The following is an 11,698-nucleotide window of genomic DNA, read 5'->3' as shown; positions in this document are numbered from 1 at the left end:
TTTTAACATTTCTTTTTTTTCCACCAAAAAATATTGAAAGATTTCCCAAAAATGTTGAAAATGTGGACATCAGAAGTTTCACTGGGAAAATGTTTTTTTTTCTCCACATTTTCAAACTTTCAAACAGGTCAGTTTTGACCCGCAGGACGACTGGAGGGTTAAACAGAGACTCACCTGTGGGGCAGGTGTGGAGGAGAAACTGTTGGTTTATTAGTGTTGTTGTTGTTGTTGTTGTTGTTGTTATAAATGTGATTCCACAGCAGCAGCAGTGATTCTCCTTCTCTTTCCCTCCAGCTACAGTCGTTCCTCCTGAAACTGGAGGTTTTATTTTTGTTTTATTAACGTTCTGTCATCGTTTTCGACTGACTCATCGCCTGTTTACTCCGTCGCCATGGAAACCAGCAGTCGACTGTAGACCTACAGAACACTTCAGTCCAGTTTGTTCACACAAACACACTGATAGAAATCATTCAGTGGCTCCGTTTAGAGGATGAACAGGATTATTATCATCTGTGAATTAACTCCTGTACCTCCCTGCAAATAAATAAATAAATCTGTAAAAATCTGGCAGGAGGGCGCCAGAAAAAACTAATAAAAAATCAACAAACAAACAAAACACCAGAGGAGCACTGTCACACTAAAAATCTGTAAAAAAAAAAAAAAAAAAAAAGAAAAAAGAAAAAAAAACCTCATCTAAGTGTAGCAAAATTACAATTCTATGGTCAAATGTTGTGAAAGAAAATAATTGAGAACATACAGATCTGGTCATTGTTATTATTATGAGACTAATTTTTAGCTTTTTTTTTAACAAAACAGGGGAAATCTTTAAAATAACACTTTAAATAGACATAAAATGACTGTAATACGACTAAATAAGACACAGATGACCCAAATATGAAACTAAATAGATGTAAAATGACCACAAATTGAAAAAAGCAGATAAATGAGACATAAATCTACTGTATAAGAATGCAAAATGACCACAACAAGACACAAATGGCCCAAATTTAATATTCTATTAATCAAAATGACCAAAATGTGACACAAACGAGCCATAAATTGTTAAAAATGACCACCAATAGGCATCAAAGTGGCTGCAAATACATGCAACGGGACTAAAATAAGACGCAAATGACCTAAATATGAAACAAAAATTGATGCAAAATGACCACACAGATGCAAAACAATCTAAATGAGATACAAAATGTCCAAAATGGGACAATAATTATCATATAAGGATGAAAAATTACCACAAAGAGACATAAAATGGCTACAAAGAGATGCAAAATGACCACAACGATAACCCACAACCCAAATACAACACTGAAGTGATGCAAAACAATAAATGTGATGTAAAATGATCCAACTGAGACACAAAAAAGTGACACAAAAGAGCCATGAAGAATCACAAAATGTTACAAAAATGACTAAAAATGTAATGCAAAACCAGCTAAACAAGAATAAATGAAGAAAGGTGGAAAAATGGCAACAAAGACAAACAAAATGACTAAAATGTGAGTCAAAGTTAGCATAAAAAATTACAAAACAATCAAAATGTGACACAAAAGAACAACAAACAGTTAAAAAATGATCACAAATTAAATGGCTGCAAACATATGCATCATGATTAATTATGACACAAATGACCAAAATATAAAACTAAAATGACACAAAATCAGTTAAATGAGACATAAAATGCCCAAAATGAGACAGAAATGAACATGTAAGGATGCAAAATGACCACAACAAAATGCAAATGACCCAAATTTAACATGAAATTAATGAAAAACGACCAAAATGTTGCACAAGTTACCACAAATAGACTAAAAATGTGGTGCAAAATGTGCATAAAAGTCTATAAAACAACCAAAATGTGAGACTAAACAACCATAAACTGTCACAAGATGATGATGGACATAAAATGGATACAAAGAAGTGTAAAATGACCAAAAATATGATACAAAATGATCTAAATGCGACATGAAATGCTCAAAATAACAAAAACAGCCATATAAGAATGAAAAATGACCACAAAGACACACAAATGATACAAGTTTAACACAAGATTAATGAAAACAACCAAAATGTGACACAAATGAGGCATAAACTGTTAAAAATGACCACAAATTGATATAAAATGGCTAAAATTATATGTAAAATTACCACAACGATGAGCCACAACAAAAATATAGCACAAAATTAATGCAAAACAATCAAAATATGACACAAAATGATCAAAAATGTGATACAAAACTGTTTAAGTGAGGCATAAAATGTCCAAAACGGGACAAAAACAAGGATGAAGAGTGGTGATTTTGCAGAGAGACAATTTGAGAGATAAAGTGAGCTAAAATGGACGAAACAAAGAAACACAAAATGATGTAAAACTTGTGTAATTATGTCTTTATTTCTTTATAACCAGGAAGAGAATCAAAGCCAAAAGTAAACGATGACTTAAAACAAAAGTAAAAGACTGAAGATCTCTGAACCTGAACTAAAGTTGGTTTTCTGGGTTTTGATTCACGGGTGATAACAGACTTTTATTTTGAAAGAAAACCTCTTTTCTCTGTGTCTGTTCAGCTCCGATGTGTGGAAACAAACACAAGCAGAGCGGAGCAGACGCTGCTGGTTGTATTTTAGAGCTTTTAGGGAACTTTTACGGCTGTTTGACCCTAAATAACCCCAACATCTTTGGGTTTTATGTGTAAAAAAGCAGCGTGAGATTTAAAAAAACAGCAAAATCCTGAGCAGATCTCCTGCATCGAGCTTCATCCTCTGACTTCCCCACGATTTCTGGTTAGAAATGATGGACCTGAGCTCATTTCTGTGCGTCTGCAGCCAGTTTTCTAGCTTCCTGTGAGTGTGCAGCAGTAATTAGTGGGCAGTAAAACAACGATCTGGCTGCAGCGCCGTGAGGCCGTTCGGGGTTTGGTGAATCCAGAGCTGCCACATTTCCCCCTGCTTTTACAGCAGCTTTTATTTCCCTCCTCTGCAGCTGCAACCGGAGCCAGCAGGGAGGAGGTTCACTGTTTATGGTTAAAACAAGCCAGAAGCACGGCAGAAACCAAACAGCAGCCGGCTTTTCTCCTCCAGTCCACACCTGAATGAAACGCTGAAACCTGCAGAACATTTACTGTTTAATCAACAACTTTCACTGCAGATCATTTTATCAGCTAGAAAAATGTCTCTGAATGTCAGAATCTCTCAGTATTTCATTAATTCACTCCACAAAGAGACTCAAAAGAGGCCTAAATGAAGAGAAGTAAGTAAAGACAACAGACACAAGGAGGAAAAAACAATAGCAAAGACATGCAAAATGACTAAAGTATGGTGCCAGATGTGCATAAACATCTATAAAACAACCAAAATGTGAGACTAAATAACCATAAACTGTCACGAAATGATGACAAAGAGACATAAAATTGTTACAAAGACGCGCAAAATTACTAAAATGTGATGCAAAATGTGTAGAAAAAGTTCTGTGACAAGAAACAGCCATAAACACTTAGAAAGAGGCAAAAAATGGCCACAAAGACATGCAAAATGATTACTATGTGATGCAAAATGTGCATAAAAATGTATAAAATAACCGTGAATAGGTAAAAGACGCATGATATGGCTACAAATTTATGCAAGATGACTAAATTGTAGTGCAAAATGTGCAGAAAAATTGATAAAACAACCAAAATGTGAGACTAAACAAATATAAACTGTCATGAAATGATGAAAAAGAGACATAAAATGTAAAAAAATGTAAAATGTAAAAAAAAGACACGCAACATGCTTAAATAGGAAACAGATTAATGCAAAATGACCAAAATGAGACACAAAGAGACAATATGACACAATATATTTTAAAAATGGGACAAAAATGACGCAAACGTGAAACTAGTGATGGAAAACGACAACAGGGGTGAAAAACTAAATCTAAATGAGACATAAAATGTCCAAAATGGGACAAAAACAATGATGATGACAACGAAAAATGACCACAAAGAGACAAAATGAGACATGAAGTGACTTAAATGTTAACAAAAATGTTGAAAACTGTTCAAAAAGGGTCAGAATAAACAAATAAACTGTGGAAATAACAACAAATAAATGTAAAATAATGATGAAAAATGCTTTTTGCTGATTTAAATACAATAAAAAATATAGAATTTTACTGTCAAATATATAAGAATTTATAAAAGTAATATAAATATATATAAATATTTGTAAAAATATTGATTATTGATGCAGACATGAATTATTTTTCTTTCATAGTCAACGTGTTGTGTGTTATTTTTGTGTGATTTTAGCAGATATGCTAGAAGACAGGCTGCTTTTCTGAATTAAACTTTATTAACAGAATGAATAACTATCTGGAAAAATTTGGACATTCCTTGTATTATTATTTTTTTGCTTGTTCTGTGTTTGTTTGTTACAGTAAATATGACAATAAATTCCTTTTCTTCTTGGATTTTACCAGTGATCATCTGTAATTTAACAAAAGGGGTTAAATCTGTAAATCAAAAACAACAACAACAACAACAACAACAACAACAACAACAACAACCTGTTAAACGTTTTTTTTTTTTTGTTTCTAAAATCCATGAACCTTTCTTATTAACCCTCCTGTTGTCCTCATTTCAGGCACCAAAAATATTGTTTTCTTGTCTGAAAAAATACAAAAATTCAGCAAAAAAATTTCCCAAATTTCTGAAAATTTGCAAAACATTCAGGAAGAAAATTCCAATAATTCCTTAAAAGTTTCCCTTAAAAGTTTTATTTTAAAAAAATCTCCCAAATTTGGCAAGAAAATTCTTGTAAATATTTTCAAAAAATGGGTAAAAATCTTCCCCAAAAATCCTAAAAATATCTAAAGTGATTCCATATATATCAGTAACACTTCTAATATTTTCTTTAAGAACATTCACATAAAAATCAACCAAAATCCAGCGAAATTCACTGGATTTTGGTGGATTTTTATGTGAATGTTCTTAAGAAACATTTTTAACATTTCTTTTTTTCCACCAAAAAATGTTCAACGTTTTCCCAAAAATGTTGAAAATGTGGACATCAGAAGTTTCACTGTGAAAATATATATTTTTCCCACATTTTCAAACTTTAAAACGGGTCAGTTTTGACCTGCAGTATGACATGAGGGTTACATTAGACATGCGGTGGTCCAAAGCTTCTTACAAATTCACAGCTAATTAACGCTGCTCAAACTGAATCACGTATTTTCACAGTTTCAATTAAACAAATGACTCATTTTCCATGACTGTTCAGATTGAGGGAGTAACTGAGGTCCTGCTGTGACGTTTTAAAGGTTAATCGTCGTCCCTCCAGGTGAACTGAGTTTATTAAACCTCTTCTAACCACCACCAGCTCCTGGATGTTCCTCCATTAAAGGCTCCCACTGGTTCCATCCCAGTTTCCTCCACTGCTGTGGTCTCTGCCTCCATACCTGGATGGTCAGATCAGCATCCGACCGCACAGAAACAAACCAGCTTTAAACGAGCTGCAGTCGGTTTAATGGAGCTGAGATAAAAACCGGCCTCCTGTCCTTCACTCTAGACGGCCACAGACCAGCAGCTCTGCTTCAAATCAGCTTAGAAAAGGAGTGGATATGCGGAAAATCTGACAGACGATGCAGAGAGGAGCAGTTTCACACCAAAACACTCATAAAATGACTTAAAATTAGTCTAAAATGATTTAAAAATACTCAGACATGCCCAAAATTACTTCATATTTTTCCAAAATGATTTTTAAAACGGTCGAAAATTACTGAAAAATGCTCAAAATTACACAAAATTTGTCCAAAATTACTCAAAAATGCCCCAAAGTATTTAAAGTTTGTCCAAACTGATTTTTCAAAAATTGTTCAAAAAAAATTTGTCCAAAAAGATTTTAAAAATTGACAAAATTACTCAAAAATGCCCAAAATGACTTAAAATGAGTCTAAAATGATTTTTAAAATTTGTCCAAAATTACTCAAAAATGCAAAAATTTCTTAAAAAGTGTCCAAATTGACTTGTAAAATGGTCAAAAATTATTCAAAAATGCCCAGAAATACTTAAAATCTGTCTAAAATGATTTAAAAGTTGTACAAAGCTACTCAAAATGCTCAAAATTACTCACAATTTGTCCAAAATTACTCGAAAATGCCCAAAATGACTTCAAATTTGTCCAAAGATTTAAAAATTGTCCAATTTATTTAAAAATGCTAAAATTGCTTAAAATGTGCCCAGAATTACGTAACCCTCATGTCATACTGCGGCTCAAAATTGACCCGTTTTAAAATTTGAAAATGTGGAAAAAAATATTTTCACAGTGAAACTTCTGATGTCCACATTTTCAACATTTTTTGGTGGAAAAAGACAAAGGAACAATATTTTTGGTGCTATAAATGAGGACAGCAGGAGGGTTAATTCAGCTCCAATCAAGCGCTGGAATCAGAGCCATAAAGTAAAGTGAAGTCGTGGGCGGAGGACAATAAAAGCCAAGGAGGTAAATGAAAACCGCTGCAGGCCGAATAAAACGGCGCTCTAAATTTAGTGTGACATAAAGACGTGGAGCCTGGCGTTGATGGCCGAGCACTGAGGAATGCACCGGGGCATATAAACTGCAGAGTAAAGCCATGGGAACAGATGCACCAGACACCAAACACTGCAGCTTCCACTCTGTGGCTCTTATTAGCCATGAACTCAGCCTCAGGTTTGTCTTTTAACTAAAGGGACTCCACAGCTGATGATCCTAAATACTAAATTCTCTGCATGCTTTCTTTTAAAAAAATCTCCAGAAGTACCATTTATCAGTAGCAGAAACTACAAAAAAAAAACATAGAAAAATAGTCACATTTGCAACTTTCCGATGGTCCTTGAATGCATCATCTACGTAGCTCAGTTTTATTAAGAAAACTGTCAAAAATAAACTTCAGAGATACAACATGACCCCAAAGAGACACAAAATGACAACAAATAGACACAAAATGACCACAAATAGACACAAAACAACCTCAAAGAGACACAAAACGACCACAAAGAGACACAAAACGATCACAAAGAGACACAAAACAACCTCAAAGAGACACAAAACGACCACAGAGACAGAAAATGACCTCAAAGAGACACAAAACGACCACAAAGACACACAAAACGTCCACAAAGGCACAACATGACCACAAAGAGACACAAACTGACCACAAAGAGACACAACATGACCACAAATAGACACAACATGACCACAAATAGACACAAAACGACCTCAAAGAGACACAAAATGACCTCAAAGAGACACAAAACGACCACAAAGACACACAAAACGTCCACAAAGGCACAACATGACCACAAAGAGACACAAACTGACCACAAAGAGACACAACATGACCACAAAGAGACACAGAAGTCGTGCTTCATTGCCAGGACTATGCATTCACTTTGGTGGTTCAGGTCAGGAGAAACTCAAAACACTAAAAAAACTCAAATTATCTTTAGAACAAATCTTCAGTCATTCTGAACTTATTTAAAGTAATTCTGGAAGGTTTCATGTTGTTTTGGATAATCTCACTAATAGTGGGTTAAAAAACAGTAAACTGGACTATAAAAATAATAAATGACTCATTGTCATATTTAATCTAGTTTTGATAATTTTTAAACATGTTTCGAGTCATTTTGGACAATTCTTGGGTCAATTTTGGTAATTTTATGTCACTTTGGACAGGTTTCAAATCATATCTATTTTAGACTGACTAAAACCAAAGCTACTGGATGAATCAATAAATGCAGCATGGCTCAGAAACAGTGAACAGAGGAGGAAGTAGTTGGAGATCCATCCAGCATGGAGAAACATCTTCTAGTAGTTGGAGATCCATCCAGCATGGAGAAACATCTTCTAGTAGTTGGAGATCCATCCAGCATGGAGAAACATCTTCTAGTAGTTGGAGATCCATCCAGCATGGAGAAACATCTTCTAGTAGTTGGAGATCCATCCAGCATGGAGAAACATCTTCTAGTAGTTGGAGATCCATCCAGCATGGAGAAACATCTTTCTACAGCTGGAAAAAAGCAACTTCCATTTATCCAATCATGACCTGTAAAAACAACATTCAATTCAATTTTATTTATATAGCACCAATTACAGTCAAATTGTCTCGAGACGCTTTACAGAACCCATATGTCTGAACCCCAGAGCAAGCCAAAAGGCAACAGTGGCAGGAAAACACCCTTTTAACAGGGAAAAAAACCTCGAGCAGAACCCGGCTCTAATGTGGGGGAACCCATCTGCTGCTGGCCGGGCGGGTTGAGAGGGACAGAAGAGGTAGAGAGGTAGAGATAGAGGGGAAGAGATAGAGGGATAGAGGTAGAGATAGAGGGGTAGAGGTAGCGAGGAAGAGGTAGAGAGGTGGGGGGGGACACAAGGACCATAAAACACACAGTATAATACATGCATGATAAGACAGATGATACATGCAAAGTACAACTAACATGGAAACTGATTATAGTTTACTGCTATGGTGTACGGGTCTGGCATTAAATATACTACATATATAGCTGGTGGTAAATTCAAAAACATGTAGATGAGCAAATCAAGTATAGTGAGGGTGATGCAGAGTAGATTGGTGGAAATGGGCAGCTGGAAGCAGTGGGCTGGAGGAAGGTCAGCAGCAGCAGCATCCCACAGATGGAGATTAGGCCAGTTGGTGGGAGAACAACCACAGATCTGAAGCATCCAGCTCTGGGATCAGGGACACTCGGAGAAAGGACACAGAAAGAAACAGAGTGAATGTAATGCAATAATGGTATATATAGTAAATACATAGGTAGTTAGAGAAGGGCTCAGTGCATCCAGAGAGGTTCCCCAGCAGCCTAGGCCTGTAGCAGCAGAACTAGGGGCAAACTAAAGGGATGTCAAGAGGGGAAGTCAGTTGTGCAAATGAAAACACCAGCTCACCCCGGCAGGGTCCCCCAGTCAGCCCTAACTATAAGATCTGTCAAAAAGTGTTAAAAATATATATTAAAAATATTTCTCAGGTGGAAAAAGGAAGTCCTACAGATTTGTTTTATGTGCGAGTTAAAGGACATGTCCTGGTCAAAGATAACACCGAGGTTCCTCACAGTAGTACTGGAGGCCAATGTAATGCCATCCAGAGTAACTATATGCTTTGAAAGCAATTCTCTAAGATGTTTGGGGCCAAATACAATGACTTCAGTCTTGTCTGAATTTAGTAGTAAGAAATTATAGGTCATCCAGGTCTTTATGTCCTTAAGACAATCTTGCAGTCTAGCTAGCTGATTAGTTTCATTTGGCTTCATAGATAAATACAATTGAGGGTCGTCAGCATAACAATGGAAATTAATACAGTGCTTCCTAATAATATTGCCTAAGGGAAGCATGTATAATGTGAACAGTATTGGTCCTAAGACAGAACCCTGAGGAACTCCATGATTAACCCTAGTATGCTCAGAAGAGTCATTGTTGACATGCACAAACTGGAACCTGTCTGATAAGTAGGATTTAAACCAGTCCAGTGCTGTCCCTTTAATGCCAATACAAACATGAAAATATTAAGCCAGCGTTGCATCAGTTTTTTCAGTAATGTTTTTTAATTGCTGCTGCTGTGTTTTTTCAAGGCTATTCTTCCTTTTGGCCTCCGTTCATGCTACGCTCACTCTGGAAAGATGCCAAAACCCGGCGGTAAGCGTCTAGATCTGCTTGATTGGTGCCGTTGACGGACACTATTGTCACCCAGAGGAAGTGAAGAGCTGCTCACAGCTGCAGAGAGCAAACAGGAAAACCTCCCAGATGCTTAATTAGAATTAAAATTAGCCACGATGCGACCCATTAATCCACTTCTGGGCAGGTGTTTAACCCTCATGTCGTCCTGTGGGTTAAATTGATCCGTTTTAAGTTTGAAAATGTGGGGGAAAAAATATATTTTCACAGTGAAACTTCTGATGTCCACATTTTCAACATTTTTATGAAATCTTTCAACATTTTTTGGGGGGAAAAAGAAATGTTAAAATGTTTCTTTAACCCTTCTGCTGTCTTCATTTATCGGCACCAAAAAATATTGTTTTGTTTGAAAAAAAATCCAAAAATTCAGCCCAAAAATTCTCAAAATTCCAGAAAATTTGCAAAACCTTCAGGAAGAAAATTCCAATAATTCCTTAAAAGTTTCCCTTAAAAGTTTTATTTTTAAAAAATCTCCCAAATGTGGCAAGAAAATTCTTGTAAATATTTTTTTAAAAATGAGTAAAAATCTTCCTAAAAATATCTAAAGTGATAAATATATATCAGTAAAACTTCTAATATTTTCTTTAAGAACATTCACATAAAATTCAACCAAAATCCAGCAAAATTCACTGGATTTTGGTTGATATTTTTTTTGTGAATGTTCTTAAGAAACTTTTTTTTTTTTTTAACATTTCTTCTTTTCCACCAAAAAATGTTGTTTCCTTGTCAGACAAAATTCAGCAAAAGAATTCCCCAAATTTATGAAAATTTGCAAAACCTTCAGGATTTTTTTGGAAGAATTTTATTCATTTTTAAAACATTTTGAAACTTTTAAGGAATTATTGGAATTTTCTTCCTGAAGGTTTTGCAAATTTTCTGAGATTTGGAGAATTTTTTTCCTGAATTTTTGGATTTTTTTCCGACCAGGAAACAACATTTTTGGTAAATGAGGACAACAGGAGGGTTAATGAAGCAGAGCAGCGGTTTAGCAGCTGTCTCTGACATTTAGCACAGTTGTTGTTTTTTTTGTTTTCTTTTATCGCCTCACCTTGGCACACATCGCTGACATGTTGCAGACGGTTGCCACGGTGACCATTCACACCCCGAGCTCCTCTGTAAACATCGGTGTTTATCCTAGGTACAGTTCACTTCCTCATAGCAGCCGTGTTCACATTCCCGGCGTGACACGTGGAAGATCCTGCTGCTAACAGACTTACGGTGGAACTCCATGCAGACGTGCAGCTCTTGTTTTCAGGATGGGATCTGGACGAGCAGGAAGCCTTCAGTGTGAGAAGCAGAGCAGACTCAGTGTCTGGCTGCATGACTGAACAATGCCTGAGGAGCAGGAGGAGGAGCAGGAGGAGGAGCAGGAGGAGGCTTTGACATGGAAGTGCTGCCGTGTTTTCATCTCACAGAGGAGACTCTTCGCCCTCAGGAAATACAGATCAAAAACACAACAAGCTCAGAGTCTCAGTTACACTCTGCTGCTTTCACGTCACATTCCTGCCTGTGGGCTGCACTGTCAGGACTACACATTCACTGTGGTGGTGTACAACAGGACAGGCACAAAACGACAACAAAGAGACACAAAATGACCTCAGAGAGACACAAAATGACCACAAAGAGACACAAAATTACCTCAGAGAGACACAAAGAAACCACAAAGAGACACAAGATGACCACAAAGACATGCAAAATTACTACAAAGAGATGCAAAATGACCACAAAGAGACACAAAATGGCCACAAAAAGACACAAAATGACCACAAACACACAAAATTACCTCAGAGAGACACAAAGAAACCACAAAGAGACACAAAATGACCACAAAGACACAAAATTACCTCAGAGAAACACAAAGAAACCACAAAGAGACACAAAATTACCACAAAGACATGCAAAATTACTACAAAGAGACACAAAATGACCACAAAGAGACACAAAACTGCCTCACAGAGAGACAGAATCCCTCCATGCT

The 11,698-nt window shown here is 36.2% G+C and overlaps 1 long non-coding RNA gene across 1 annotated transcript; it reads right to left on the bottom strand.

The window, feature by feature from the left end:
* Positions 1-6,844: 6,844 nt before the first annotated feature.
* Positions 6,845-11,243, bottom strand: LOC118471551 (uncharacterized). The gene is made up of 2 exons (XR_004848882.2): positions 10,769-11,243; positions 6,845-8,736 (listed from the first exon to the last, which is right to left on the bottom strand). It is a non-coding gene; the product is annotated as an uncharacterized LOC118471551 (long non-coding RNA).
* Between the last annotated feature and the right edge of the window lie 455 nt (positions 11,244-11,698).

Source organism: Amphiprion ocellaris, chromosome 11 (assembly GCF_022539595.1).
Source record: "Amphiprion ocellaris isolate individual 3 ecotype Okinawa chromosome 11, ASM2253959v1, whole genome shotgun sequence".
Lineage (NCBI taxonomy): Eukaryota > Metazoa > Chordata > Actinopteri > Pomacentridae > Amphiprion > Amphiprion ocellaris.
Note: the sequence above shows the minus strand (reverse complement) of the source record. Positions and strands in the feature narration are given on the sequence as shown.